Source organism: Ovis canadensis, chromosome 18 (genome assembly GCF_042477335.2).
Source record: "Ovis canadensis isolate MfBH-ARS-UI-01 breed Bighorn chromosome 18, ARS-UI_OviCan_v2, whole genome shotgun sequence".
Classification (NCBI taxonomy): domain Eukaryota; kingdom Metazoa; phylum Chordata; class Mammalia; order Artiodactyla; family Bovidae; genus Ovis; species Ovis canadensis.
In genome coordinates this window covers 69,639,034-69,664,486 of record NC_091262.1, presented here as the reverse complement: position 1 = coordinate 69,664,486, position 25,453 = coordinate 69,639,034, and the positions used below count along the sequence as shown (strand labels likewise).

The 25,453-nt window shown below is 51.4% G+C and overlaps 1 protein-coding gene across 3 annotated transcripts in view; it reads left to right on the top strand.

Annotated features, from left to right (window-relative positions):
- The window catches only part of GPR68 (G protein-coupled receptor 68), a 36,486-nt gene that overhangs the window by 4,130 nt on the left and 6,903 nt on the right, over positions 1 to 25,453 (top strand). Inside the window, exon 1 of one of the 3 annotated variants that reach the window (XM_069558946.1) lies at positions 5,405 to 6,031. The exons of 1 other annotated variant lie outside the window; for it this stretch is intronic. The gene's annotated coding sequence lies outside the window, so the exon portion shown is untranslated. Of the gene's footprint in view, positions 1 to 5,404; positions 6,032 to 16,340; positions 16,643 to 25,453 lie in introns of those variants that run through there. One more of the 3 variants, XM_069558944.1, reaches the window with a different exon arrangement.

Sequence of the window (25,453 nt, the reverse complement as noted above, 5' to 3'; positions counted from 1 at the left end):
CCGAGCATTTAAGCTTGGCAAGGAGCTGTTTAGAGCACATCACCCAATATTCTATGAGGAAGATGCCGTTCTTATCCACCTTATTTCATGGATGAAGCCCTAAGAGGTTAAATAACTTGGCAAGAGGCTGAGCTGGGGTTTGAACTCAGGCTGTCTGGCTCCAGGGAGCATCTCCTAATTTTGAGGCTACCTTCTCTGGCACTGTGATCAACCCAGGAGACGAGTCGACAGCCTGGGAGCAGCCCAGGCAAGGTCTGAAGCCCAACACTGAGAATTTTCACCAAGATTTTCTGAGTGAGACACCACAGACTATAAATTCTTTGCCAGTTCTCTCTCATTTCAGCCCTTTCTTCCCAACCTAACACCCCCCATCAGAGGCACCTAAGCTTATCCAAGGAAGTTGAAGTACGCTCCCAAGGGTTCCTTTTAGGGACTCCAGACAGGTAAGTCTGGAAGAGTTTGTGGAACCTGAACCGGAGGGGCACACTTAAGCCTTCTACAGACACTGGATAAGAGGGTATCCTAACATTTATTGAGCACCCACTAAAGGTAATCATGGTTGTAAAGGATTTTTTCTTATTAACTCATTTAATAGAACAACTCTGTGAGGTAGTGTTATTATCCCCATTTCACAGCTGAGGAAACTGAGGCACAGAAAGGTCATGTAAGTTTCTGAGGTCACACAGCCAGTGTGAAGAGCCGGGATTTTACCCATTCTCCACGAGCAAGAAGCTGGGCAACCCCAGCCTGCCCTGTCTCACCCCGCTTCAGTCAGCCGAGTCCTCTCTTCTGCCGTCTCAGTGTAACCTGCTCCCTTTGCACCTGTGAGGCTGGGCTCCCACTTCCTAGGTCAACCAGATTTCTTGAGAGCACCATTATATTTCATTCTTACAACAACCTTCATTATTAACCCTATTTTAAAGAAGAAATGGAACCTCTGGGAGGCTGAGTAACTTGCCAGAGCTCTAACAACCAGAGCACAACAGATTAAGGATTTGAACCCAGACATTCAGATGCTCCCAACTCAGCCTGAGCAAGCCCAGCCTGCAGGCCTCCTCCAAGAGTCCACAGCCTAGCTGGGAGGGTGACACGGGTTCCCCGGCTCTCCAGATGTGTGTGCTAATGCTTCAGCTGGACGTGAGCTCAGAGTTTCCTCCCTTCGGGTGTCCAGGTTAGTCACACTCTGTCTGAGTGCCCACAGATGATCCGAGTGGGAGCAGAAGCAACACTGTGGCGTTAATCAGGCTGGTTGACTGATTAATCAACTCAGGTCCGAGCCTGCTGGCGTGTGGGTGATGCCAGGAAAGATCATTTTCAGAAAAACCAGCCCCTTGTTGCCTGAAACCATCCTGGGAGTTGCTGGATTCTGCAGTGACGAGTATTTCTCGAAAGGAAAGTTGCCCACCTTAAGGAGGAGCTAGGAAGCTCCCAGCAACAGGAAGCACAGGGCAAGGGAGTCTGCAAGAGGAGGCCTGGGGCGGAGATGAGCCGGTGTCGGAACCAAGTTAGGGACTCAATCCTGTCATCTGGGGGATAAAGAGAGATCTCCTCTGAGGCTGGCCAGCTGTGCTAATTGGAAGAAGGAACTGGAAAAACGGTATAGTTTTGTTTTTTTTTTTAAGTAAATAGTCTGTACACATTCCGAAATAGGCACACATCCTTCCATTAGCGTGAGCTCACCATGACGACACATCTAGAAACCCGCATCCAGACCAGCCAGGGTCTTGGCAGAAAGAAGAGGCCACTCTGGCGGGGTGGCTGGGGAGAGGGTGACGCAGGGACGGTTTTCAAGGGATTGGGGAGGGTTAAGGGAACCAAAGAAGGATGGTGAGCACCCCAAGACTAGCATCTCTGGGGAGCTGTTACTGTTACTGTCCCCAGACCTGGAGGAGGAAGGGGGTGAACAGTGCAGGAGAGAGACTCCAACAGGAGCTGATGACTACAGTAAAGGGGGGCAGCCAGTCTGAAGTGACCCAACTCCCCTGATCCCAGTCTCCGGCGACCCTCTCACCCCAGTAAGTGCTTCCGCTTGCTCAACCCAACAGAGAAGCCAGAGAGTGAGGGAACCCTGTGATATAATCAGTACAGTAGGATGGAGAAGGGTGAAGAATGGATCTGCACGGGCCAATAAAAAGTCCTCCATGCACTGCCAGCCTGAGGCGACCAGCCCTTCCATGCTTGCCATCAGCTGCCATTTCTGAGCCCCTGCTACGTGCCTCCTTGGGCTTGACACCAGAAAACCCCAGTGCCAAGACCAAAAACCTACGACAGACGGGAAAAGAAGCCATGGACATAATCGTTGCTCGCGCCGGCTATGGGGGAATTCTGACCACGTCTCTGGAGCCCAGCCCAATGGGGGAGAGGATTTCTGTGGGCAAGAAAGACAGTTATTAGCACAGCATCTCAAATCAGCATTCCAAGAGCATGGGCCATAATTTACCATTCTCTAGGTCCCCAAAGGTTCTGGAAAACAACACATGCCTCATTTTAACTAAATGGGCTCTTTGTTGTTTATATATGGCCAATGCCAGATTTTGTTTACAAATTCTGCTGACCCTGCCAAGGTCTGGACATCTTGACACCAAGAAACGCAGTAAAGTCTAGCCAAAAGCCACTGACTCTGCAGGCGGTGCAATGAATCTCTTTGCTTCTCCAAACCTAGCATTTTCTCAGGGAGAGCCAGAGGTGCCCATCCCCCTATTCCAGAGGCCTATTCTAGATCTTTTAGTAAGCGGTATAGGTACTATGAAGGCTTCCCTTGGTGGCTCAGCGGTAAAGAATCTGCCTACCAGTGCAGGAGAGGCAGGTTTGATCCCTGGGTTGGGAAGATCCCCAGAAGAAGGCAGTGGCAACCCACTCCATTACTCTTGCCTGGGAAAACCCTATGGACAGAGGAGCCTGGCAGGCTATAGTCCATGGGGTTGCAAAGAGTCAGACACGACAGCGAATAAACACAACGACATAGGTGCCGGGCTGTTCCGTCACACTAAAAAATGAAATGTAAGTTGAAATGGAGTTTGTTCTAATTGAAGACTGTGAAAGGTTCCAGATATGTCTGGACATCTGTAAACAGAGACTGTAGGCTAGAAAAAGAGAAGCAGGGAGACAGGATCACCAAGTACTGCCATACGGCCCCACTCCAGAGGCCCCCACCTGATAGATTACAGTGTGTTCCCACCCCTGGAAATGGGCAATATGGCAGCCCTCGTAGGATTCACTTTGCAATAAACTTTCTACATCACCAGCACTGTACCCCTGAGAGTCAGAATCCTGGACCTAGCAACTGATGATTTTAAACCCTGCTTCTATCCAGGAGGGATAGGATGAGGCATAATGTAATTGCTGCGGGAAGCAGCTTCACAGCCAGGCTCAGACACCCAGAACTGAGTGGCCTTAGGCAATTCACTGAAACTCAGTTTCCTGATCTGCAAAAACCACAGTATTCAAAGGGTAAGAACCAAGAGGGTATTTGGAATGGACCACAATAACAGCTATATATAAGAGGGTATTTGGAGTGAACAACAATAACACCTAACATCTACTGAACCCTAGTATGTGCCGGGTACTGAGCTAAGGGCTTGATTTAACTCATGCAATCACCTCAACCTCCTTTTGAAGCTGTGTCCCCATTTCACACACCAGGAACCCAGCACAGAGGAGTCCATGATCTGTCCAAGGTCACCCTACTAACAGGTGCAGAGACAGAATTCACACTCTGGAATTCAGGCACTCTGGCTTTCCAAGCCAAACTCTTAACAACCACTTTCAGTATGGCAATCTTTAAAAAAGTTTATCTGTGCATTTTTGTGGCATGAGTAGGTAATCCCGACGACTCCATTTGTGAAGATTTCACAAGAAGGAGGAATTTCAAAATGAGGACCAGCAGAAGAGCCTGCTGGGCATGTGCCCAACAGGAAAAGCAAAATGCCTGCCTCTCCCTGCTCCCCTGCCAGGGTATCTTCTGCCCTCCTGCCCACAGTTCATTTCCTTCCAGGGCCTCACCTAGCAGCTCAGTTATGAAATGTGGAACTTTGAGCCCCCAGAACAGTTAGCAGAAGGTGAGCCATCAGTCTGCCTCTATCCCTCCTCTGCCTGCACTCCAACTGCCCGCCATCCCTAAACCCCAACCATCCATCTGACCACCAACCACACGAGCTTCTATGGACTCCTGCAGCAACCAGTCCAAGACACTCGGTTCACAAACAGAAACAGAGTGCCCTGCTCTCAGCCAGGTACAGGGCAGGGAATGAGGGTCCTGCAGAGAGATGGCTGTGGGCCAGTGACCCCAATGGGAAGTGCAAGGGATGCTGGGAAGGGAGCCAAGTGAGCAGGGAGGGGGACTCAGCACAAATTGCCTGGGACAGCCAAGCAGACCTGATAGGGCAGGTGAATTTCCGGTCTTAAAACTGGGGCAAGAGTTCAGGAGGCAGGGCAGACAGGGACACAGGAGGTAATGTACGCAGATGTGAAAGAGCAGAAGATGCTGAGGGGCCAGAAAAGGGTGGCTTGGGATAGGATGCAGGTGGTGATGAGGGCTCTGGACCCACCTGCCTAGATTTGGATTTCATTGCCTCTACTTAAAAAATCAGAAACATTATTTTGTCAACAAAAATGAGTCTAGTCAAAGCTATGGTTTTTCCAGTAGTCATGTATGGATGTGAGAGCTGGACCATAAAGAAAGCTGAGCGCCGAATAATTGATGCTTTTGAACTGTGGTGTTGGAGAAGACTCTTGAGAGTCCCTTGGACTGCAAGGACATCAAACCAGTCAATCCTAAAGGAAATCAGTCCTGAATATTCATTGGAAGGACTGATGCTGAAGCTCCAATAGTATGGCCACCTGAGGTGAAGAGCTGACTCATTGGAAAACACCCTGATGCTGGGCAAGATTGAAGGCAGGAGGAGAAGGGGATGACAGAGGATGAGATGGTTGGATGGTACCACCGACTCGACGGACATGAGTTTGAGCAAGCTCTGGGAGTTGGTGATGGACAGGGAAGCCTGGCGTGCTGCAGTCCATGGGGTCGCAAAGAGTTGGGGACACGACTGAGTGACTGAACTGAGTGACATTTGGCAGGTTACTTGACCTCTCTGTGCCTCATTCCCCCATGCATAAAATGGGGATAATAAGAACAAATAAGAGTATCTATCTCATAGAGCAGTGAGAATCAAATGAGTTCATGCATTTAAGTACTTACAGCAGTGCTTGGCACCCAGTAAGTATTAATATTCAAAAGCCCAGAGTTATGACTATTAATGTTTTTGTCTGGGAGCTTGTGGGGCAAAGGGCCCTGAAACCTCCTTGCATTCTCAACAAAACCAGTAGGAGGTCCTCTGAGCTGTCCCTGGCACCCCCTCCTGCAGGCACACTCAGGCGGTCTAAGGCACCAGTGTAGGGATCCACCAGACAGCAAACCTAAGGCAGAGCCCTCCAACCCTTGGACCCTTCTGTCTGGGCCTCATTTCTGAGGTCCCTGCGCGGTGGAGAGAGGCCTAGAAAGCCAGGAGACCCTGAATCTACTGGATGGCTTCTGATGTCATGGTGCTGGGGACACAGAGGTGAACAGCACAAAAGGTTGTTCCGGGGACTCTCATTACCTAGGGCTTCCTGGTGTGGCTGGAGAAGGACCCTCGAGCTTTTACAGCCGGGCCCAGGGTGGGTAAGCCCCCCGGTGGCGGCTCAGGAGTCTGTCCCCAGTGAGGGTGGGAGAGAGCTGAGCCTCCAGGACGGGTCTGCGCGACCGACCGCGGCTCTTGCCGGCCGGCGCCAAGCCTGTGGTCGCAGAGAAAGGCAGGGAGATGGGGCGAGGCTGGGTGTGCCCGACGGGGGCGGGAGGAGGGGCTGGGGGAGGGGAGATCGGGGCACGCTGTGGCTCCAAATTCGAGGAGGAGGAGAGTCTGGCCGGGAAGCGGGCCGCCGGCTTCCCGCGACCACCCCCATCAGCAGCCCCCGACGCAGTGTCCACCCCGCTGGCCGCGCGCCGGCTGTAAGAGGGACGCGGATGACTGCGCCCCGGCCTCTCGCGGCGCAGGTACGTGCCCCCATCCCAGGAGCCCTTCCTCTCGCCGCCACCGCGGTGGGGTCGCCGGCTCGCGTGCGGGCAGCAGCCGCCCCGGGTTCCCGGCATCCAGCGCCGCGCCGCCCCCCGCGCGGCCCGCAATCGCGCGGAGAGGGTGGGGGGCAACCGGGCCCCACCTGCGCGCGGGGAGGCCAAGAGCGGGGGCCCGGCGGGTGCGTGACGGCGGCGGGCCGGCGCGGCAGCTGCGAGGCTGGATGTCTCCGCCTGCGGTTGCCGCCACCCCCTGGGCTAGCTCCGTGGCCACCTGGTAATTACTGCCCTCCCCGGCCGCCTCCCCGCCCCCCCGAAAATAAAAAGACAGCTAACCCTTCTCCTCCTAGAGCTGGAAGGCACAGGTGATCCACAAAGGCTTTCCTTGCCTTGCCCCAATCTACGAGCGGTTCCTCTCCCGCGATGGGCAGCTCCATCAAGCATGCTGCTAAGTCGCTTCAGTCGTGTCCGACTCTGTGCGACCCCACAGACGGCAGCCCACCAGACTCCCCCGTCCCTGGGATTCTCCAGGCAAGAACACTGGACTGGGTTGCCATTTCCTTCTCCAGTGCGTGAAAAGTGAAAATGAAGTCGCTCAGTCTTGTCCAACTCTTAGCGACCCCATGGACTGCAGCTTACCAGGCTCCTCTGCCCATGGGATTTTCCAGGCAAGAGTACTGGAGTGGGGTGCCATTGCCTTCTCTTTCAAGCATAGGGTGGGATTACAGGGACCAGAATAAGCCCCCCTGCCACCGAGGGAGGGGAAAACCTGCCTGCGATTGGCCGAATAAATGCCAGGTGTGGTGGCTGGTTGGCCTGGACTGCGGTCTGCGATGTATCCGGCCCAGTTATCCTGGAGCTGGAGAACCTCGCAGCCTGCGGGAAGGCTCTTTGGGGTTTAGCAGTGGACCGAGGAGAGAGCACTGACTTGCAGCCAGAGGCTGTGTGGCTTTGGGAAGGACACTTGCTGTCGCTGGGCCTCTGTAAACTGGAGATGACTACTAGCTGCCACTTCACAGAAGGGTTGTGAGGACAACGATATGGGAATGGTTTGAAATTCTGCAACGCTGAGATGATATGGTTAGGGTTTGGCTTCACCCCTGACGCCCACCAACGCACATGAGTTTCCAGAAGAAGGAAGGAGGGAAGAGAATTCCTGAGCCTAACAGAGGAAGCAGGGCTGGAGCAGTGTGGATGCTTTAGACTGTACAGATGAGAATGTCTGCCCACAAGAGCCTAGTTTCAGAACGAGACATTGTGAGTTCAAATCTGGACTCTTCCACTTAGAGCTCTTACCTTGGACGAGTCACATACCCTCCTTTTAAGCCTCAGTAGCACCATCTGTGAAATGGGTATGATAATAAAGTATACTTCCTAGAGCATGAGATCATGTAGATAAGGATCCTGCCTTGAAAGCTTTGCTGCTGCTGCTAAGTTGCTTCAGTCGTGTCCGACTCTGTGCGACCCCACAGACGGCAGCCCACCAGGCTCCCCCGTCCCTGGGATTCTCCAGGCAAGAACACTGGAGTGGGTTGCCATTTCCTTCTCCAATGCATGAATCTGAAAAGTGAAAGTGAAGTTGCTCAGTCGTGTGTGATTCTTAGCGACCCCATGGACTGCAGCCTACCAGGCTCCTCTGCCCATGGGATTTGCCAGCCAAGAGTACTGGAGTGGGGTGCCATTGCCTTCTTGCAGTCCTCCCTAAATGTTAGCTCTGAGTATTCTTCTTCTTCTCCTTTTAAAATATTTATTTATTTGGCTGCATCAGGCCTTCATTGTGGCACTTGAGATCTCCCTTGGGGCATGCAGGTTTCTCTCTGGTTGTGGTGCATGGACTCTAGCATGCACAGGCTCCATAGTTGCAGCATGTGGGATCTTAATTCCCTGACCAAGAGTCAAACCCATATTCCCTGCATTGATTGGAAGGTAGATTCTTAACCACCGGACCACTAGGAAGTATTCTTGTTTACTCTGAGTATTCTTGTTATTACTATTATATTGCACCCTTCTGGGTACAGCACACGCTGTAGAGAAAGAAGACTCATCTAACAGCAAATAAAAAGGGGAAGACAGTTTCATCCCTCTTATCGGGCTGGTCTCAAACAAGATGCCTTAGCTCTCTGAGCCTCAGTGTTGTTTAGTCTCTTAGTCATGTCCGACTCTTTGCAACCCCATGCACGGCAGCGCACCAGGCTTCCCTGCCCTTCACCATCTCCCACAGCTCACTCAAACGCATGCCCATTGAGTCCGTGATGCCATCCAGCCATCTCATCCTCTGTCGTCCCCTTCTCCTCCTGCCCCAAGTCTTTTGCAGCATCAGGGTCTTTTCACCTCCGTCTTTCCCTGAGTCAGCTCTTTGCATCAGGTGGCCAAACTATTGGAGCTTCAACTTCAGCATCAGTCCTTCCAGTGAATATTCAGGGTTGATTTCCTTTAGGATTGACTGGTTTGATCTCCTTGCTGTCCAAGGGACACTCAAGAGTCTTCTCCAGCCCCACAGTTCAAAAGCATCAGTTTTTCCTCAGCCTTCTTTATGGTCCAACTCTCACATCCATACATGACTACTGGAAAAACCATAGCTTGGACTATAGGACCTTTGTCAGCAAACTGAGCCTTAGTATCTAATGGGGAAAATGGAGATTATTACGCCCACCTCACACACTGTAAAAAGCCCTTTCATGATTTGCAGGGGGGAAAAAAAAAAGATGTGTTCCATTTATCTTTTGTTACATCAAAACCACTTCAAAAGATAGTGGCTTAAAATAACTCACCTGTTTTGCTCACGAATCTGCAATTTGGTCACAGCTTGGTGGGTATAGCTTATCTCTACTCCTTGCATTATCAGCTAAGATGGCCCAGCTAGGGATAGAGGGTCTTCTTCCAAAAATCACACACTTGTATGGAAAGCCAGTTGATCCTGGCTGTCAGCTGGGTCTGTCACCCAGGGTCTAGGCTCCTCTCAGTGGGCCTCTCTGAGACTACTTGGGCTTTCTCACAGCATGGCACCTAGGTTTCAAGAGCTACTATCCCAAGAGACAGGAAGAGGGAGCCCCCAGTCTCTTTAGACTTGGACTCAGAAGCTGATACAGTATGGCTTCTGGATCATTTTATTGGTCACTAGTCACAGAGCCCACCTAGATTCAAGGGGAGGGGACTGACATCTCTCTCCATGAGAAGAATATCACATAATTTCTAACCATCTTGAGTCTACCACAACTTGAAAGTCTTTCCTTTGTTTTGTTGTTTTTTCTGAGTGCCATGGTGACAAATTAATTAATCTTTGCAGAAGACATAGACTTCTCCTAGGAGAAGACCAGCAGGCATACAACCATCCATGACTAGGGCCTTATCCCAGAGGCCATCTGGTCAGGATCAGTTTCTCTGGATCTGATTCTGGGCTGAGGGAGCAGGCATGCTGCATGGCAGCTTCTCTAGAGTCTGTTTCCCTGGACCCTCTGAGGCTTCAGTCATCAGCTCTACCAACCCCATGCCCTTAAAACAAGAGGAAGAAGCCAGAGAGAGAGTCATTTGAATTCAGAAAACTAGATTTTAGCAGGTGGCCCTGGCTGACTGTAATGAGCATCTTTGTAGCTCTTGCTCCCTGGAGAAGCCTGTTTCTCAAGAGGGTTGCTGCCTGGGTGTTTGGAGTGATTGTTGTCAGACATTATTAGGTTATTAATTGATGGGTTGGCGCACTCTTGGGCTAAAGGCAGGAAGCTGGTGGGAGAGGCAGGTGCAGGGAGGGTTGTCATGACAACCTTGTGGCCTGTGGTTTGTGCTCTGGCCTCAGAACTGGAAGGATGGCCCAGACAGCTCAGACCTTCTCAGACCACAAATTCTCCAAAGAGAGACCAGAGTCTGTCTTTCGGGTTGCTGTTGTAATGCATTTCACACACCAACCCACGCACACGCCCCGGGTGTCAAAACCAACCTTCTTCCTGCTGCCCCATCCCATATCCTGACTCCCTTCCCCAGTTTGCTAGCTCCTAACTTCAATTTCAGCCACGATGGCCTTCCAAGCGGACTGCAGAAAGAAACGGAATTTAGATTCATTTATTCATTCAAACGTTCAACACATTTTTGTTGTGCCTTTCGGACTTTCCTGGTGGCTCAGACAGTAAAGCATCTGCCTACAATGCAGAGACCTGGGTTCAACTGAAGATCCCCTGGAGAAGGAAATGGCGACCCACTCCAGTATTCTTGCCTGGAAAGTCCCATGGACGGAGGAGCCTGGTAGGCTACAGTCCATGGGATCGCGAAGAGTCGGACACGACTGAGCAACTTCACTTTCACTTTTCACTTTCATGCATTGGAGAAGGAAATGGCAACCCACTCCAGTATTCTTGTCTGGAGAATCCCAGGGACGGGAGAGCCTGGCGGGCTGCCGTCTCTGGAGTCGCACAGAGTCGGACACGACTGAAGTGACTTAGCAGCAGCAGCAGCACAGCTTCTTGGGGGGGGTGTCGGGGGGCTTCCCTGGTGGCTCAGTGGTAAAGAACCTGCTTGCCAATGCAGTTGGGGAAGATCCCCTAGAGCAGGAAATGCAACCCACTCCAGTATTCTTGGCTGGGAAATCCCATGGACAGAGGAGCCTGCTGGGCTGCAGTTCATGGGGTCACAAAGAGTCAGATGAGACTTAGTGGCATTTGTGAAGTGCTGCTCACAAGGCCTTAGATACAACACGGGGGTTGTGGTAGATAGAATAATGGCCCCCAAATGATGTCCAGCTGCTGGTCCCTGAAGCCTGTGAATATGTTACCTTACATGGCAAAAGGACATTAAGGCAGCAGGTGGAATTAAGGTTGCAAATCAGCTGACCTTCAAATAGGGAGATTGTCCTGGATTATCTAGGTGGGCCCAGTGCGATCACAGGGTCCTTAATAGGAAGAGAGGGCTGAGGGGGCAGAGAAGGAGATGTGAAGACGGGAGCAGAGGTCCGTGTGGTAAGATGTGAGATGGACTCAGCCTGCCACTGCTGGCTTTGAAAGCGGAAGGCGGCACAGGCCAAAGGATGCCAGAAGCCTTTAGAAGCTGGAAAAGGCAAGGAAGTGGGTTTTCCCCATACCCTCCAGAAGAAAGGCAGGCCTGCTGACACTTTGATTTTAGCCCAGCAAGACCCACTATTTTTTTTTTTTTAACCACACCTCGCAATATGTGGGACCTTAGTTCCCCTGCCTTTTCCAAGTACAGTCTTAACCACTGGACCACCAGGGAAGTCCCAGCTTTTTTTATTTTTTGAATAATTTTATTTATGTCTGTTTGGCTGTGCTGGGTCTTCAGTTGCTGTGCGGGCCAGTCTCTAGTTGTGGTGTGGGGGCTTCTTATTGCCGTAGCTTCTCTTGTTGCAGAGCGTGGGGCTCCTGGGCTCCAGAGTTCAGTAGGTGTGGCTCATGGGCTTAGTGGCTCCAAGGTATGTGGGATCCTCCCAGACTAGGGATCGAACTGATGTCTCCTGCTTTGGCAGGCAGATTCTTCACCACTGAGCCAACAGGGAAGCCCTCTTTAATTTTTTTAAAGACCCACTTTGACCACCAGATGGTAAGAAATGAGTGTTGTCTTAAGCTAAGTTTGTGGTAATTTGTTTCAGCAGCAACAGGAAGCTAGTCTAGAGCCCTGTCTTTGGAGTCAAACCACTCTGCATTTTGCCTGCTGTGTGACCCTGGGCAAGATGCTGGCCCCGTCTGAGTCTCAGTTGCCTTGCCTATTGAAGAGAGTTGAGGTGAAGCTTAAAACGGGAGATATTTGGAAGGCACTCAGCACGTGCTCCCCAAATGGCACTTCCTGTACTCCCTGATCCTGAGTTGCTCCCGCCTCTTTCCCGACCCCATGAGGGAGGGCAGCAGAGCCAGGCACTATGGGAGGTTCTCTGCTGGTCCTTCTCTTGGTCCTTGAAGCCATCCTAATTGGTACCTGGCCACGTGGAACTTGCAGCAGTGCGATGCCTTGCATCAGCTCCTCTGATGTAGGTGTGTGCTGCAGTGTGAGGCTGGGAAGGCCAAGACCAGTTTTCAGTGCACAAGTCACCACCCCTGCAGTCAAACAGTAGACATCTCATGATAGACATTTCTGCCATTTTTCAGAGCCCTTGGGGAGCCTCCAAGACCTTTACCCCAACTAGTCCCAAATCAGTAGAGTACCTGTGGGGAATACGGTACACACCGTGACAAGCATCCTACCAAGCTGGCCTGCCCATCCTTCACCCTCTCTAGGGAGACTCAGATGGAGAGGCAGTGGGAGCTCGAGGGAGTGGGGCCATCACCATCACCATCACCACCACCATCACCACCACCATTCTATTCATCACTGCATCCTCACTGCCACTGACCTACTAAGTGCCAGGCACTTGCTGGACCTCATCTTTGATTCTCACAAGTGCCAGCTGGTCATCCGGAAACGGAGTTTCTCAAGGTCACATAGTCAGACAGTAGCAGCACGGGGACTTAACCTCCACAGTCTGGCCCAGAGTTTCTGTTCTTAACCGCTCCGTGTGACTGTCATGTGCTGGAGGAACTTGCATTCTGTCACCAGCTCAGTGCCCACTCCAGAACCCTCCCTCTGATGACTCCCAGGCTGTCTGGACCTCTAGGGGGGCAGCAGTAGATGCACAAAGGCCTTGTGGTCTGGGGCCCTGTTGCGCTCTTGGTGACCTCTAGAGCAGCCCAGAAAAGTCCACCAGCCCTTCCAAGCCTCTAGGTTCATGAAGCAGGTGTTTATCCTGAGGACACAATAGGGATACCCAGGGTTTATCCTGGGTATCCCTGGTGGCTCAGATGGTAAAGAATCCATCTGTAATGCAGGAAACCTGGGCTTGATCCCTGGCTTGGGAAGATCCCCTGGAGGAGGGAATGGCAACCCACTCCAGTATTCTTGCCTGGAGAATCCCCATGGACAGAGGAGCCTGGTGGGCTACAATCCATGGGGTCACAAAGAGTGAGCAACTAAGCGCAGCACAGCACAGGGCTCATCCAAGTTTCTGGGGCTGTCATCCCAGTGGGTCTGCAGTGCTTTAAGACTGCTCTCATGGGGCTGGAAGAGCAGAATGAGCAAATGATTTCAGGTGGCAAGCCTGCCCAATTTTGGCCCTTATGTCTTTCTAGGCAGGAAAGACGGAGAAGGCAATGGCAACCCACTCCAGCACTCTTGCCTGGAAAATCCCATGGACAGAGGAGCCTGGTAGGCTGCAGTCCATGGGGTCGCTAAGAGTCACACACGACTGAGCGACTTCACTTTTCACTTTTCAGTTGCATGCATTGGAGAAGGAAATGGCAACCCAGTCCAGTGTTCTTGCCTGGAGAATCCCAGGGATGGGGGAACCTGGTGGGCTGCCGTCTATGGGGTCGCACAGAGTCAGACACGACTGAAGCCACTTAGCAGCAGCAGCAGCAGGCAGGAAAGAGCCACTGAGGCAGCCCTAGCACCCCAGAGGACTCAGGCATTCTCACTCCTCACCAGATGCCTGCCTCTCATCTGCCCACTTTGGGTTTAAGGAGAGAAGTCTGAATGGGGAGAGGTGGGCTTCTCCTGAGGTTGTATTTTAATCACAAGCTCACTGCTTTCACTTGGTTGTAGGTTTACTTGGAGAAGTTGCAGGGGGACTGAGGTTGCGATGGAGTCTGCAGAATGCAACAGGCCACTGCTTGGTGCTCGATGTCATCGTGGTTTCTAGTCCTTCCTTCCTGTTTTATATTAAAGAAAAAAACATCAGCACCAAAGTAGAATACACACAGGTTCTTTTTTCTCTTCCTGAGTGGGCATTTCACAGAGGATCTGGGCTCACTGATCTGAAGTCAGCGTCATCTTTCCATCTGCAGTTCCAAAGGCCCAATAGGAAAGGAGGTAGGGGGGGATCCCTGGCGAAAGCGGGGTACCCACTGCCGTCAGTGGTCTTGCAGGTATGGATGCTGATGGTATAGACAGCCTGTGTGTGTGCATCCTGTTAGGCTGGGCCACCCTGTAAAGAGAGTGAGGGGTGCTCTCCTTGCTGGGTGTGTCCTGGGGGTAGCCAGACTTTCACCCTTAAGTCAATCCTGCACTCCTTCCCCACCTGTCCTTTCATACGGCATCAGGAAGAGCCCACAGACTTCTGCACTCTGTGTCCACACACACTGCTGCTCTGTGACAAGGCTTCTGCTTGTCAGAAGGAGGAGCATTTGCTTGGAGGCCCAGGCCCCACAGAGGGGTATTTTTGCTGGGCCCCCTACCAGTACAGCCTCCCGGCAGGACTATACCAGTTCACTTCCTAGAGAAGATGAAATCACAAATCACCCAACAAAATAGAGAATGCACATCCTCAGTGCCCCCCGACACCCCCCGCCCATGGTGGACATTGGTTTTCTGGCCCCAGCAATGTTCTTGCAGTCAGCTTCCAAGGAGACACCACGGAGAGAGGAGGTTAAACTGAAACAGCTCGGCAGACCATTTGGAGAATCATGGCTCTGTCACTTAGTAAGACGTATCTAGAGCCTTTGCCCCTATGGGCCTGAGTTTCCCCATCTGTAAAGGGAAGAGTCTGGGCTAGGTCACCTCCATGGATCCTGTTAGCTCTGCTGGGCTGAGGGAGTTCAGGAAATGGTCCTGAGAGCCAGAAGACCCCATGAAGCCAGAGCCCCATGCTTGCTCCCTGCTCAGGGCCACACTGTTTAAAAACATGGATGTTCAAGAATTCCCTGGTGGTCCAGTAGATAAGACTCTGGGCCCCCAGTGCAGGGTTGTTGTTCAGTAGCCAAATCATGTCCAACTCTTTTTCAATCCCATGGACTTCAGCACACCTGCAGGCTTCCCTGTCCTTCACTAATCTCCCAAAGTCTGCTCAAACTCATGTCCATTGAGTCGGTGATGCCATCCAACCATCTCATCCTCTGTTGTCCCCTTTTCCTCCTGTCCTCGTCTTTCCAAGCATCAGGGTCTTTTCCAGTGAGTCGGAGCCCGGGTTCAATCCCTAGTCAGGGAACTGGACTCTGCATGCCACAACTAAATATCCCACATGCCACCGTGAAGATTGAATATCTTGAGTGCTTCAGCTAAGATCCGAAGTGAAGTGCTAGTCACTCAGTCGTGTCAGACTCTTTGCAACCCCATGGTCTGTAGCCCGCCAGGCTCCTCTGTCCGTGAAATTCTCCAGGCAAGAACACTGGAGTGAGTAGCCATTCCCTTCTCCAGGGATCTTCCCGACCCAGGGATCAAACCCTGGTCTCCTGCACTGCAGGTAGATTCTTTACCATCTGAGCCACCAGGGAAGCCTAGCACAGCCAAATAAATAAATATCAAAAACAAAACATTGATGCCCACCTTATTCACAACCCAGAGGCTTCCTCTAATGCCCTCCTTCTGTTGATCTGCAGAACAAGTTACCCGCGCCCACCCCCCACCTCCCTCGCTCCCACCTCAGTGCTTCCCCTCCTGACTGTGCCCTGGAACCACCCAGAGAGCTTTTAGAAACACTGAGGCTGGTACCTCATCTCCAGAAAATATGATTTAATTCGTCTGGGGTGGGGCCCGGGCAGTGGTGTTATTTTTTATAAGCTGCCCAGTTTCTGGCTCATGTAGTTGTGCCCCACTGACCCAGATGCTGGCTGCTGAAGGGTGACAGTCCGGGGGTGGAGTGGAAACAGCTTCCTCCGCCCGTGTCTGCTGCCTTCTCGCTCTTGTGTCTGTGGTGGTGGTTTCATGGTTCAATCATGTCCGAGTCTTTGTGACCCCATGGACTGTAGTCCACCAGGCTCCTCTGTCCATGGGGTTTTCTGGGCAAGAATACTGGAGTGGGTTGCCATTTCCTCCTCCAAGGGATCTTCCCAACCCAGGGAATGAACCCCAGTCTCCTTCGTTGGCAGACTGATACTTTCTAGTTATCTGAGCGTCAGCCTGTCTGGCTCAAGTCAAGACCTCTGGCTCAAGGGTTCAACATCCTGAATCTCCTGATGTCTTGCAGGTGCTCAAAGGTGATTGGGTGGGTAGAATTAGCACACCTGGCTCCTCCTGAATCCCCCCAAGTCCTTGAGGTCCCTGCCCCGAATGGAAGCTTTAGCATTCTCGGCAAGGTCGCCCACTGTGTCTGCGGTGTATGGAAGGCAGGCTCAGGGCGCCTGGAGGGAGCTGTCCCGCCGCCTTCATCCTGTGGTGGGCGAGCTTTCCTCGCAGCCACCCAGCCTGACACCAGCTCTGAGTTCACATGATCCTGCCTCAGCTCGGGAATGGGCAGAGCCTCCCGCTGGGATTTTCGAGACTGAGCTGGGGGCGTGGCCTGTCGGGGGCGTGGCCTTCGGGAAATCGCAGGAGGGGGAGCTCGGGTCCTGGCTGCGGGGTCCTTCCTCTGCAAGCGCCGGAGGAAGACGGCTGGTGGAGGTTTGAGGGCTGAGCTCAGGCGGGCCCGCAGAGTCTGAGAGGACCCAGATCTCCCGAGGCTGCCGCTCCCTGCCTCGCTGTCTGCTCCTCCCCACCTGGCAGCAGCGACCGTCCCCTTCCTGGGGTCTGGAGCCTGGGCAGACAGGGGTGGGATCCTGACACAACAGCACGTCAGGAAATCGGTTTATCAGCTCACGACCCTTAGAAAAACAAAATAGAGTAGAAATGATCCGCGTGCATCACAGTGATAAGGTAAGTACTGCTCTGGCTCCATGTGTCTCTGCTCTCTGTGTGTCACGCGCATTCCTTGCTGTGATTTATGATGGAAAGAGCTCAAAGGCAGCGGGTTGGTGCCTAGTGGTCTGGGTTCTAGATTCAGATCCACCCAACTTACTGTATGGACGTGAGCAACTAGGTTAGCCTCTCTGGGCTTCAGGTTCTGTGAAATAGGTTCACAGTGCCCGCCCCATCGACTCACAGTGCCTTTGTGAGCTCGCGATGGAATTGAATGTTGAAATAGTGTCGAGGGCTTTAGAAGTGAGGTTGTCTCCCTGCTTTTGCTGGAGTGAGGCTATTTAGGGAAAAGCTGGGGACTAAGGGGAAAATGCAGTCTGATTCTACTCCTGCCCCGCAAGGAGACATCAACGACCTCTGAAAAGGGCACTTTTAGGAAGTGTTTAAAGCAGGTGGAAGTTTGACCAGCCGAAGGGAAGAGAAGCTGGGCACGCAGGAAATCCCCCAGCTCGCTGTGCTGGTGGCTGCCTGAGCAGAGCTGCCCAGCCCATGAGTAACTGTGTGTGTGCCATCAAGCCACCACTCAGAAGAGATGGGTGACAGATTAGACCGCTGTTTATGCACCAGCTCAGCAGCACTAGCTCTTTGACCTAGAATGTGCATGGGGCTCCCAGCTCGAGTCAGAGTCCCTTCCTGCCTTTGGGGATTTAACTGCTCCTGGATGTTCAGGTCCTTGGAGGCCTCTGTGCTGATGGGCATTTGTCTGAAGGTTTGCTCTTAGGTGTTGGGTTGCTTCACACGTAGTGTCTCAGTTTCTTGTTGTTTAGTCACTAAGTGGCATTTGATTCTTTTGCGACTCCATGGACTGTAGCCCGCCAGGCTCCTCTGTCCGTGGGATTTCCCAGGCAAGCTCACAGGAGTGGGGTGCCATTTCCTTCTCCAGGGAATCTTCCCAACCCAGGAATCGAACCTGCTTTGGCAGGTGGGTTTTTTTTTGTTTTTAACCACTGAGACACCAGGGAAGCCCCTCAGTTTCTTAGCTGAACGGTAGCGTGAGGCAGACACAGCGGCTCTGTGTTTTGATTCTTTGTCCCAATCCCCTCCACCTTGGGGATCCAAGCCTTGGTCACACAGTAGGTTCATCTTCTTGAGTGGTGAGAAAATGGTTGACATGCCAGGTGCAGTAGGGGTCGTGGGCGGTGGGGGGGGGGTCACGGTGGAGCTGGCCCAGGCCCAAGCCTGTTGGCCTGGTGGCATCTGGGGGAACTGGAGCCTGGCAAACCCTGGAAGTGGGGGGTGGCTGCTCTGTAACAACTGTGATGAACAGAAAGTGTGGTGTAAAGGAAAGTGTGGACCAATCTGAGCTCAAAACCTGGCTTGCGTCATTTGTTGTTGTTTAGTTGCTAAGCTGAGTTCGATTCTGCAACCCCATGGACTGTAGCCCTCCAGGCTCCTCTGTCCATGGCATTTTCCAGGCAAGAATCCTGGAGTGGGTTGCCATTTGCTCCTCCAGCATATTTTCCCTACCCAGGGACTGAACCTGCACATCGTGCATTGCAGGTGGATTCTTTACCACGGAGCCACCAGGGAAGCCCTGGCTTACATCACATAATTATTGCTGAAAGCTCAACTTCTGTATACACTGGTGCTGAATTGAATCTTGGAGACAGAGTTTTGGGTGAAGCAGAAAAGGATAAAGGGCTTCCCTGGTGGCTCAGACAGTAAATCATCTGCCTGCAATGCAAGAGACCTGGGTTCGATCCCCAAGACAGGAAGATCTCCTGGAGAAGGCAATGGCAATCCACTACAGTATTCTTGCCTGAAAAATCCCATGATTAGAGGAGCCTGGCGGGCTACAGTCCATGGGGTCGCAAAGAGTTAGACACGACTGAATGACTACCACACACACACAAACGGATAACTGTATTACTTTGCCAGACAAAGAGGGACACTGGGGGCTCTCACCTTGAAAAACTATGTGTCGCAGCCCCAGAGGATTTGATGAAGGGTTTTTTATTAGTGGTTCAAGGGTGAGGTCTCTGCTAAGATTAGGTATGAGCAGGGCCTGTTGTCGTTGTTCAGTCATTCAGTCACTCAGTTGCTCAGTTGTGTCCGACTCTCTGCAACCCCATGGACTGCAACATGCCAGGCTTTCCTGTCCTGCACCATCTCCCAGAGTTTACTCAAACTCATGGCCATTGAGCCGGTGATGCCTTCCAACCAGCTCATCTTCTGTTGTCCCCTTCTTCTCCTGCCTTCACTCCCTTAACTTCATCTCAGGTGGTCAGTCTCCGAATGTTGATGAGCTTCTTCCTCCCGTATAATCTTGCCTCAGGCGGTTTCTCAGCTGCCCCTCTCTTGATTAGCAACTGTTCAAATCTGCCCTTCGGACCTAAGGGAAGATCATGGAGGCTGGAGTCTGGCCTACAAGAAAGGGGGAGACAAAAAAAAGGCTTTCGTGCCTGCAAGCTCCACAGGGCCCCACACGGTTTTAGAATCTTGAGCAGCCTCAGTTTTTTCATCTGGAAAGTGGATGCTGGTGAGAGAGAGAATGAATGTGCAGAAATGTTCCTGGCACGTGGAGGGCTCTTACCTGGCGTGACCTGGTCCATCTGTCCCAGTCACATGTTCCCATTTACAGAACACCATGCACCCACTGTGCCTTTCATTTTGGGGAGCAGGCTTTCTGTGGAGAGCAAGTAGAGAGGGGACACTCCTGGCAAAATGCAATTTCCATGGAGGGGTACCTTTCCTCCGGGAGTGGCAGAAGGGAGAGCTGGCTGTGATGAGGCCTGGGTGACAAAGCAGGATTGTCTGCAACCAGCTCAGGTAACTGAAACAGATGCCGCAGGCTGAAGCGGAGGCCACAATGATTCCTCCTCACTTTTGTGTTTCTGTTAATGAGTTAATGATATTTCCATTGTCCCAGCACCTGACCTCAAAACCCTCCATGCACCCACCCATTCATCCATCTATCCACCCATTACTCACCCACCTGTCTATCTACCCCCTTATCCTTCTATTTACCCGTCTTATTCATCCTCCTACTCACCCATCCATCCACCCAACCCACCTACCTCTCCGTGTATCCATCCATTTTAACAAATAATTTAGGGGAAATTATGAGGACCAAGTACTGAGATACATCTCAGATTTGTCCCTGACTGTCCTCAGCTCCTTCTAATTAGTCAGCAGTTCCTGTTCCAGGGAGAAGCTAATTCTGACTCCACGATGGAACTGTTTCTTTGACTTGCTTTTCATTGCTTTTGTTATTATCATCATACATAATGGCCTGCCTCAGAGGACCCTGTCCCTCTGCCTGACTGTTAAACTATAGTGCCTTTATAGTTCACAGGGAGATAATCTGACCTTGCCCACCTCTGAAGGCTGCAGGAAAGAAGAGATTAACACACCCCTTCCCAGAGATGTTTTGCAAGACTGAAGACGCATTGTATTTTATTTTCTTACTGCCTCTCCCTCTCTATTCTGCCTTTTGACTTGAGTTCCTCAGCCCTTCCCTCTCTCAGTTCAGTTCAGTCGCTCAGTTGTGTCCGACTCTTTGCAACCCCATGAATTGCAGCACACCAGGCCTCCCGGTCCATCAAAAATTGGCATCCAGGCCCCGACAAGATGGTTGTTTAGAGACATTAGTCTGCCACCTTCTCGGTCAGCCAGGTCTCTGAATAAAGTCATATTCCTTGTCTCTACACCTCATGTCCGATTCATTGGTCTGTCGTGTGGCGAGCAGAGCCAGCATGGACTCGGTAACCTTTCTGTAGCTTGTTGTCCTCTCTCTGGTCACACCCTCCTCACATTCAGTTCCTTACAGGTGCTCGCTCGCTGTCTATCTGGCGTTTGGCCTGTTGAATGTAGTGTTTCCACAGGCAGAAGCTCCTTTCTTCCCTGGCTGCCTGTCTCTCTTCTCCTGATCTTAGAGTATCATGCTGCTTAGAAAGGCTTTTCTGGCTAAGTCACCTCCTATGAACTCAGAACTTAATGTCTTATACTCTCCCTAGGAGCTAATCCTCTCCTTTCTTCTCCCCTCTCCCATAAGACTAAAAGCAACGTGAGCTACCCCAGGGGCCAGTGTCTAGTGCAGTGCCTTCCATATAATAGACACTCAGTAAGTATCTGCTGTGGTCGATGAGCAGACGGATGATTAGAGAGCCATTGAAGGGTTTGAAGCAGGAGTGATTAGCTTAGATTTGTGTTTTAGAAGATGGCTTTGACGATGGTGAGATGGAGACAGGGAATCCCACAGGAGACCATGTATTGATTCTGGAGAGGAAGCCTTGACCAAGCCAATCTGGGGCAACGGGGAGGGAGCTAAAGAGGAGGAGACGGATGTGGGAAATATTGAAGATTTGGAAACGGTAGAACTGAGTAATTGAGTGGTTGCTGTGGATGAAGATAAAGATCAACCAACCCACACAGTCATCCAACACAAGAGACTGGGCAGGTGGAGATGCTACCTCCAAGAACAGACTGGTGGAGGAAACGGCAGGAGCAGGGCGGCCTCACTGAGCATGCCCTGTGTGGCAGGAGGAAGCTGGTTCTGTAAGCCTTCCCCCTTGGGTGGGGAGGACATCTGGGAGTCATCAGTACTGGGGGTTCGAAACCATGGAGGAGGTAGTGTGTGTGTGTAGTGAGAAGAACAAGTCAGCTTTAAGTGTGAGTGGGAGGGATGCCCCCAGCACCCGCCACACGGGACCCTGAGTGGTGCTGATTTGTTCCTGCCTTTCAAGATCCAAGGCTCCCTGAGGGTGGGAGCCATTTCTTCTTCTTTATCTCTAAGTCCCCCATATCCAGTCTGAGGCCGTGAACCGATGCTCCAGAGATACTTGTGGAATGAAACCAGGAGGTACCAGACTGTTGGACAAGCCACTGTATCCCTCTGGGCCTCAGTTTCCTCATCCCTAAAATGGGGGGACAGTAGGGCTGTTGCAAACATGGGACAGGAGAGCAGATGTGAAATGCTCTGTCAACTGTGGGAGATCTGGCAAACACCGAATGTGAGTACCGAAGAGACGCACTCGCTTGTCTTGAGGGCCTGAGTCAAGCTGCTGACCTCCCAAGGGCTGCATCATGGTTCTGCCCACCAAGTTCTGCTGGGTCTTAAGTTCCCCTTCCAGCCATTCTGTCCTTTGACCTGGGAACTCATGGATGGCACTCAGCCAGGAGTGAACCTCCGGAGCCTCTAGACCTGTGGATGCTTTGCTTTCTCAGAGTGTGGCCCCTGGCCCTGCAGCACCAGCACCACCTGGCGGGTGGCTGCCGGTTCTCGAGCCCTGCCTCTGACCCACTGAGTCAGGAACTATGAAGGTGGGGCTCTGTGATCTGTTTCAACAAATCCTCCAGATGACTCGGGTGCACCTAAGTTTAAGAACAACTGCTCTAGAATACCCCCAAACCTCTTTTGGCTCCAAAATGGACATAGGAGGTGCTTTCACTTAAGCATCGTCTGTAGCTCTGCGGACTTGAATGTTTCTGACTTTGGTTGCCAGAATTTGCTTGTTGTTGTCCTAGGAAATAGGAACTTATCAATGGTCACCCCAGCCTGTCCCACACATGCATACACTCACCACCTGCAAACAATAGGCTTCGGCCAGGTGATTCTCAACAAACTCCTGAGACCAGACAAGACATGTTTTCCACCTGGTTTCTTTTGCCCATATTTGTGGGTGCCTGGGAGCCTGTGCTGATGAATGAATTTTTATCTTCCTGAGGGTAGTTTTGTGTCAACTGTGGAGAACCTCAGATAAATTCAGAGACATGGACATCCCGGGCCGGTGTCCCTGGGGACCACTCAGGGACTTCTTCACGTTTGAGCCAGGTGAACCTTCTGGACCCTCAGGTGTGGGCCTGGGAGTCAGGGACAGGAGAGCTAGCAAGAAGAGGAGGAGTGAAGCCAAATTTTGACTCATGGGACTGTGCAAGGTTCAGAGGTCACAGTCCTCAGCTTCCCCTTTGCCCCGAATCTCACCATCAAAACATATAAACCAAAACATGAAAAGCAAAAACCAAGAAAACATCCCTGCACTGTCGGTGGGAATGTAAAATGGTGTAGCCACTGTGGAAAAACAGAATGCAGTTCCTCAAAAAATTAAAAATAGAACTACCATATGATCCAGTGTTTCCGCTTCTGGATCTATACCCAAAAAACTGAAAGCAGGGACTCAAGTAGTATACCCATGTTCAGTTCAGTTCAGTGGCTCAGTCGTGTCCGACTCTTTGCGACCCCATGAATTGCAGCACGCCAGGCCTCCCTGTCCATCACCAACTCCCGGAGTCCACCCAAACTCACGTCCATCAAGTCGGTGATGCCATCCAGCCATCTCATCCTCTGTCGTCCCCTTCTCCTCCTGCCCCCAATCCCTCCCAGCATCAGAGTCTTTTCCAGTGAATCAACTCTTCGCATGAGGTGGCCAAAGTATTGGCGTTTCAGCCTCAGCATCAGTCCTTCCAATGAACACCCAGGACTGGTCTCCTTTAGGATGGACTGGTTGGATCTCCTTGCAGTCCAGGGGACTCTCAAGAGTCTTCTCCAACACCACAGTTCAAAAGCATCAATTCTTTGGCACTCAGCTTTCTTCACAGTCCAACTCTCACATCCATACATGACCGCTGGAAAAACCATAGCCTTGACTAGACGAACCTTTGTTGGCAGACTAATGTCTCTGCTTTTTAGTATGCTATCTAGGTTAGTCATAACTTTCCTTCCAAGGAGTGAGCATCTTTTAATTTCATGGCTGCAGTCACCATCTGCAGTGATTTTAGAGCCCCCAAAAATAAAGTCTGACACTGTTTCCACTGTTTCCCCATCTATTTCCCGTGAAGTGATGGGACTGGATGCCATGATCTTAGTTTTCTGAATGTTGAGCCAACTTTTTCTCTCTCCTCTTTCATTTTCATCAAGAGGCTTTTTAGCTCCTCTTCACCTTCTGCCATAAGGGTGGTATCATCTGCATATCTGAGGTTATTGATATTTCTCCCGGCAATCTTGATTCCAGCTTGTGCTTCTTCCAGCCCAGCATTTCTCATGATGTACTCTGCATAGAAGTTAAATAAGCAGGGTGACAATATACAGGCTTGACGTACTCCTATTTGGAACCAGTCTGTTGTTCCATGTCCAGTTCTAACTGTTGCTTCCTGACCTGACATGTTCAGAGTAGTGCTATTCATGATCGCCAGAAGGTAGAAGTCGCCCAAATGTCCATTGACAAATGGAAAAATAAAAGGCAGTATATATGTATGATGGACTATTATTATACCTTAAAAAGGAAGGAGCTTCTGATAACATTCTACAACATGGATGCATCTTGGAGACATGATGCTAAGTGAAATAAGACACAAAAAGACAAATGCTGTATCACTCAGCTTACCGTCTGAGCCACCAGGGAAGTACATGAGGTATCTAGAGTGGTCAAATTCACAGAGGCAGACAGTGGACTGGTGTTTGCCATGGACTGCGTGAATGGAGGATGGGGAGTTAGAGTTTAACGGGAACAGATTTTCGGCTGGGGAAACTGAAAAAGTTCTGGAGGTGGATGGTGGTTATGGTTGCATGACAGTTTAAGTGTACTTAATTACCACTGAATTGTACATTAAAAATGGTTAACAAAATAAATTTTATATTATGTATGAGAGTGAAAGTATTAGTCACTCAGTGATGTCCAACTCTCTGCCACCCATGGTCTGTAGCCCTCCAGGCTCCTCTGTTCATGGAATTCTCCAGGCAAGAATACTGGAGTGGGTAGCCATTCGCTTCTCCAGGGATCTTCCCTACCCAGGGATCGAACCTGGGTCTCCTGCATTGCAGACAGGTTCTTTACTATCTGAGCCACCAGGGAAGCTCCCGTCGTGTATATTAAACCACAACTGAAAATGGCACCAAGAAGCACCTCCCTCCACCACCATCACTGAAATCCAGGCCTGTATCCTTGAAAGGTTGGAGAGGTGGGTCCTCATCTTCAGGGACTGAAAGCTTGGGGCCAAGGCTAGGTGGGGACTGGTTGTGGCGGGAGGTGGGGCTTGGAACAAGAAGACTGGATTCTAATGCCCATACTTCCTTCATCAGGCTGGCTTTGGGCTCATCACTTCCCTGTTTGAACCTCTGTTTCCTCATCTGTAAGGTGGGGAGGCGGCACCCACTTATTCCTCCCAGAAGTCCTCAGGAGTGCCTGTGATGCACCAGGCACTGTTCAAGGTGCACATGGCCCTCTTGGAATTTATTGAATTGGCCATAAAGTTCATTTGGGTTTTTCTGCACCATCTTACGGAAAAAACCAAATGAACTTTTTAGCCAACCCAATGCATCCTCGTGGAGGAGACAGATCGGCAACAAGCAGACAAGTAGACAAACAAATCTCAGATACTGACGGGAACTCTGCAGAGCCGGCACCTAGGAAGGAGTGATGGTGCTGGGGGAGGGGGCCCCTCAAATGGGATGGTCAGGGAGGACCTACAAAGGGGTGGTGTTTAACCTGAGAACTGGCGGCAAAGGAGCCAGCCCTGCCCTAGGAGGGGAGGGGAGGGGTGAGCAGTTGCACTCCTGGAGCAACTGGAGCAAGGCCAGGTGACCAGGGCACAGAAAGCTGGCCATGATGTTGGTGGTGGGAAGGTAGGAGGAGCTGGGGTTGGATCACACTGGGCCTTGTAGGAGTTTGGGGGGTTTTCTGGGGATGTGATAACTCACTGTGAAACTGTCTCAGTGGGTTTTAAACAAGGAAGAGGAGGATGCGGTTTGGATTTTGGAAAGATGCCTGTGGCTGCCCCGGGGAATAATGGTCAGGGAAAAATGAGAACACTGGGATTTAGCTTCCCTGGTAG